We start from the raw sequence: 5,662 nt of genomic DNA, 5'->3' as shown, positions 1-5,662 counted from the left end.
TTTAGTTGGTGTCAGCTTTGCCTGATACTTTATTTTTCAACCTAAAATCATTAAATTTTATAGCCACCAGATATGTAGCTATTCAGCATTCTTTTTGTTAATCTACATGTTATTCTGTAAAACAGCCCATGCTTTGTACAAATTATCAGGGAGATTTTAAAAAATCGAGTATATTTGACTTACAATATTCTATTAGTTTGAGATGTACAGCATAGTGATTTTTATATTTCTGTGGGTTGCACTCCATCTAAAGTTATTCTAAAATATTATCTATCTTCCCTATGCCACACATTTGATCCTTGTATCTTAATTATTTTATACCTAGTAGTTTGTACTTCTTAATCCCTTACCTTTGTCTTCTCTCTTACCCACTCCTCTCTTTATTGTTAACCACTAGTTTGTTCTCTATATCTGTGAATTTGTTCCTGTTTTATTTTATTCATTTGTTTTATTTTTTAGATTCCAAATATAAGTTAAAACACTATTTGTCTTTTTCTGATATTCGACTAGGCAAAATAGCCTCCAGATTTGTCGATGTTGTTTTAAGCGGCAAAATTACATTCTTTTTTATGGATGAGTAATATATATATATAAATATAAATACCACATCTTCTTTATGCATTCATCTGTTGACGGACACTCAGATTGCTTCCATATCTTGGCTATTATAAATGATGCTTTGATGAAAATTGGAGGGGTGAAGTTCCTGTCATGGCTCAGTGGAAATGAATCCGACTAGTATCCTTGAGGACACGGGTTTGATCCCCAGCCTCGCTCAGTGGGTTGGGGATCTGGCCATGCCGTGAGCTGTGGTATAGGTTGCAGACATGGCTTGGATTGATGTTGCTGTGGCTGTGGAATAGGCTGACAGCAGTGGCTCTGATTCTACCCCTAGCCTGGGAACTTTCATATACTGTGAGTGCAGCCCTAAAAAAACAAAAAAAAACAAAAAAAAGTGTATTTACTTTTTTCTCAAATACTTTCTTGTTCGTTATTCAATATTCTTATGTTAAAGTTGTCATTATTTTATTATACTGATGCATTATTATATTGGCCTTTTCCTTGGATAGTTAACATTGTAGGAGTTCCCTTCGTGGCGCAGTGGAAACGAATCTGACTAGGAACCATGAGGTTGCGGGTTTGATCCCTGGCCTTGCTCAGTGGGTTAAGGATCTGACGTTGCTGTGAACTGTGGTGTAGGTTGCAGACTCGGCTCGGATCTGGCATTGCTGTGACTCTGGCGTAGGCTGGCGGCTATAGCTCCGATTAGACCCCTAGCCTGGGAACTCTCATATGTGGCAGGGGTGGCCCTAAAAAGCAAAAAAAAAAAAAAAATAAAAAAAATAAAAAAGAGCGGTATTTAGTTTTTTCTCAAATACCTTGTTGCTCGTTATTAAATATTCTTATGTTAAAATTGTCATTATTTTATTATACTGGTGCCTTATTATATTGGTGTTTTCCTGGGATAAGTTAACATTTTATTCTCTTCACTCCTGTGAATGCATCTTTATTAGTACATTAAAAAAGTTGTTATCTGTCATTGTAAATTAGTGTATTATATTTGTGTTTGTGTTCATGAGACTGAATCATGTTTTTTGATATAATCTGTCACTGGACTTTGGTTTTTATTTATCACTTTTTTTATGGCCACAACCCTGGAATGTGGAAGTTCCCGGGGACAGGGACGTTTGCTGTAGCTACAGCAATGCGGGATCTATTAATCTACTGCTCCTGACCGGGGATCCATCCCATGCCTCCCCAGCGACCGAAGACACTGGAGTCAGATTCTCCACCCACTGTGCCACAGCAGGAACTCCTCCCTGGACATTTAGACTGTCTCTTATACTTTTATTTTTCTCATAGTTTTATAATTCTGTTAGGAAAATTTTGGACGTAGATTGTGTGTGAATAGTACTTAACCACATACTTACAAGGAATCAAAGGAAATATAAAATATTGTGAAATACACATTCTTTATATCACATGAACTGTCTCTCAATTTTAATATATTCATTTGATTGATGATAGGTGTTATGATGGTGAAAAGAGTGAATTTTGATATCAAGGAGACCTGATTTGTGTTCAAATAGTTAGGAGTTTAATAATCTTTTGGTAAGCTATTTAATCATGTAAATGTTTTAGGACATATCAAACACTCAGGAATACCAGTTATATTGATGTTGTTAACTGTAAGTAGCAGATCAGTCCAGGTCCAGACACTTGGATGTTTTATTTTACAAGCATTAAATGTGGAAAAATTTATTAGTTAAAAATCGTTTTTGCAGGGTTTGTGAAGTAGTACTCTTCCATAGAGCTGTTAGGTGACCGAGTGTAAAGCTATATGAGTTTAATTAATGCCTACATATGAAGTACTACATTTCTGTTATGCTTGCTTTTATAGTTTATATTTTTGGTTGTTTGCTTTCCTTGCAACTGAATTATGGGTCAAGGAGGATGTTTATGTCAGTGATGGAAGACTACTTCCCAGTGGCCTCTCTACCACTACGTGTCTTTGATTTGACCTTTACTTTTCCCTTATTCAGCTTTTATTAGCATTTATTTTATGCCAAGTTTGTACCAATTTCTTTCACACATCAATGGGTCTACACCCACACCCAAACCCGACTCAGATTTCAAATGTCTTGGAAGAATTACAAATTTACTGTATGTCTAACAATTTGACCATGATAGAACTGAACTATTTGTTTTCTAATGACACTTGAGTCAGTGTGTGACCGTGTTTATGCAAATAGTAAGTCACTGGATAAAACTGGTAAGGAAATAACCTTAGAGGTGGCAATGAGTTTGCTTTAGTATAACTAATGCTTCAGGATTGCTCCCAGAAAGGTACCTATGTAAAATTAACCTAAGGTAGGACTTCCAGTTGTGGCTCAGTGGTGACAAACCCGACTAATACCCGTGGGTATGTGGGTTCGATCCCTGACTTTGCTCAGTGGGTTAAGGATCTGGTGTTGCCACAAGCTGCGGTGTAGGTCACCGATGTGGGTCGGATCTGGCGTTGCTGTGGCTGTGGCGTAGGCCAGCAGCTACAGCTCCAATTTGACCCCTAGCCTGGGAACTTCCATATGCTGTGGGTGCGGCCATAAAAAGACAAAAAAATAAATAAAAAAAATAAAATTACCTAAGGTAGATGGAAGTTCTTAGATTTTTATAATATCCAAAATATCCTTATGCCTTTCCTTGTATGACTTTTATTTTTGTGTTCTATCTTTGCCCTGTCATTGCACTGACAAGGTATTTGTTATTATCTCTATGTATTTATCAATTAAATTGTTTATCATAAGGAGTGATGTAAAACATTACACTTTGTAATAGGTTGCACAATTGGACAACTTTGAAAATGTCTATGTGATCAGAATGTTGCTAGTGAATAATCCTACCTACTTTGGGAATTCCGGTGGCTCTAGTTGTTGGTAACATGTGAAGTGAAATCAACAGAAAGAAGAGGTAAGTGTTGCTCCTTGGATTTTGGACAACTGAGTATGCACAGCCAGTGAATTTTTGGAGTCCTTGTTAAATTGGGAGAGTAATTTTGGTATCTTGAGGGCAATAGTTAAACACTCTAATGGAATGGTAATATTTTCAGGCTTTACCTGAGGATTTAATTGCTTTGCTCCCGTCCAGAGCCCAAGGTAGCATTCACAAATATATTAGGAGAGAAGATGGGCAGTTCCGCTAAAATGTTTCTGTGTAGCCCTCTTAGTGATATGTTGAAAGTAATTTAATCCTTTGTATAGGTACATTCTAGGCCATAAAATCCTATTACCGAATGCATTTTAGAGATTTTCTAGTGTTCAGTTACATGTGATGTTTGTGCAAATTCCATTGTGTAGGATTATGAGATACCTATTTAAGATACCTATTAAGGGCTCTCTCCCCTTTGAATGTTTTTCTTATCTTTCTGATCAGTCTCCTATTTCTCCTTATTCCCAGTTTCTAAAGAGTACATATATTCTTAGAGTACTTTGAAGTCCTATTAAACTCGATCTGAAGCAGTCCTTTTATACGTATGATCGATGCAAAAACCATTGTTGATTTTTCGTATATAAAATATCAATGTTTTTGTGATAACGTACAACTAAATTGGGATTCGATATGTCAGTCCCAATAAGCACATCCTTTTTTTTCAAATATCTGCTTATACTTTCCCATGGTCTTGTCTTTTAACGAGATAGGTTCACTCCTCCCATACCCCCACCCTTTTTCAAGGTACCCTTTCAAAATAACTAAATGCTTTTTCTTGTTAGGAACCATGTGCTAACACAGGATGGAACAGAGAAATGGAAGTTCTTTCACTGGATTTATCCTGCTGGGTTTCTCTGACAGGCCTCAACTGGAGCAGGTCCTCTTTGTGGTTCTTTTGATCTTCTACGTTTCACTTTGCTAGCAAACACAACTATCATTGCATTGTCCCATGGACCCACATCTTCACACCCCTATGTACTTTTTCCTCTCCAACCTAAGCTTTGTGGACCTGTGCTATACTACCAGCATTGTCCCCCAGCTCCTGGTTAATCTCAGAGGATCAGACAAATCCATCTCCTTTGGTGGTTGTGTGGTTCAGCTCTACATCTCTTTGGGTTTGGGATGTACAGAATGCATCTCCTAGGAGTTATGGCACTTGACCGCTATGCAGCTGTTTGCAAGCCCCTTCACTACACAGTAATCATGCACCCCGTCTCTGCCCTGATGGCTTCTGGTTCATGGATCATTGGTTTTGCAACTCCGTATTGCAGACAGTGCTCATCTTCCTTTTACCACTCTGTGGGAGAAATGAATTAGACCACTTCTTTTGTGAGGTCCCTCCTTTGCTCAAGCTTGCCTGTATAGACACTACTACGAATGAGTCTGAGATCTTCTTTGTCAGTGTCATCATTCTTTTTATACCTGTTGCATTAATCACGTTCTCCTACAGTCAGATTGTGAGGGCCGTCTTAAGAATAAAGTCTTCTGCAGGGCAGAGAAAAGCATTTGGGACCTGTGGATCCCACCTGATAGTGGTCTCCCTGTTCTATGGCTCAGCCCTCTATGCATATCTTCATCCCAGCAGCAATGACTCCCAGGATCAGGGCAAGTTCATATCTCTCTTCTACACCATCATTACCCCCATGATCAATCCCCTGATATATACACTGCGCAACAAGGAAGTGAAGGGAGCAATGAGGAGGGTGCTTTGGAAGGACTCTGCCTCCAGATGATGGGTTGAGGAAGACAATTTAATGAAAGGACTTTGATTGTCAGAGCTCTTTGGAGGTATGCGTGGCCCATGTGTCATTGAAAATTGATCTGGAAATTCTGAAGGGACTTTCTTATTTCTGTTTCTCCAGTGAGTGTTCAGAATCTAAGTTCATGGATTCATCCCAATTCCTAGAGATGTACAACATCTGATTTATTTTCACTGTTATTTTCATTGTTGTTGTTATTATTATTTTTATTTTTATTATTGTGGCCAGGCCCACTGCATGTAGAAGTTCCTGAGGCATGCATCAAACTTTAGCCACATCAATGACAAAGCCAAATCCTTAACCACTAGGCCATCAGGGGACTCTTATATTTATTATTATTATTATTAGTTTGTTATTTTAATTTTTATCATTGTTGATTTACAATGTGATGTCAGTTTCTGCTCTATAGCAGAATG

General features: G+C 38.0%; 1 pseudogene; it reads left to right on the top strand.

The window, feature by feature from the left end:
* Positions 1-4,288: 4,288 nt before the first annotated feature.
* On the top strand, positions 4,289-5,219 carry LOC125136187 (putative olfactory receptor 2B8; annotated as a pseudogene).
* Positions 5,220-5,662: the final 443 nt, after the last annotated feature.

The sequence above is a fragment of the Phacochoerus africanus genome, chromosome 9 (assembly GCF_016906955.1).
Source record: "Phacochoerus africanus isolate WHEZ1 chromosome 9, ROS_Pafr_v1, whole genome shotgun sequence".
NCBI classification, from domain to species: domain Eukaryota; kingdom Metazoa; phylum Chordata; class Mammalia; order Artiodactyla; family Suidae; genus Phacochoerus; species Phacochoerus africanus.
The sequence above is the reverse complement of the archived record's forward strand: the minus strand, read 5'-3'. Positions and strand labels throughout refer to the sequence as shown.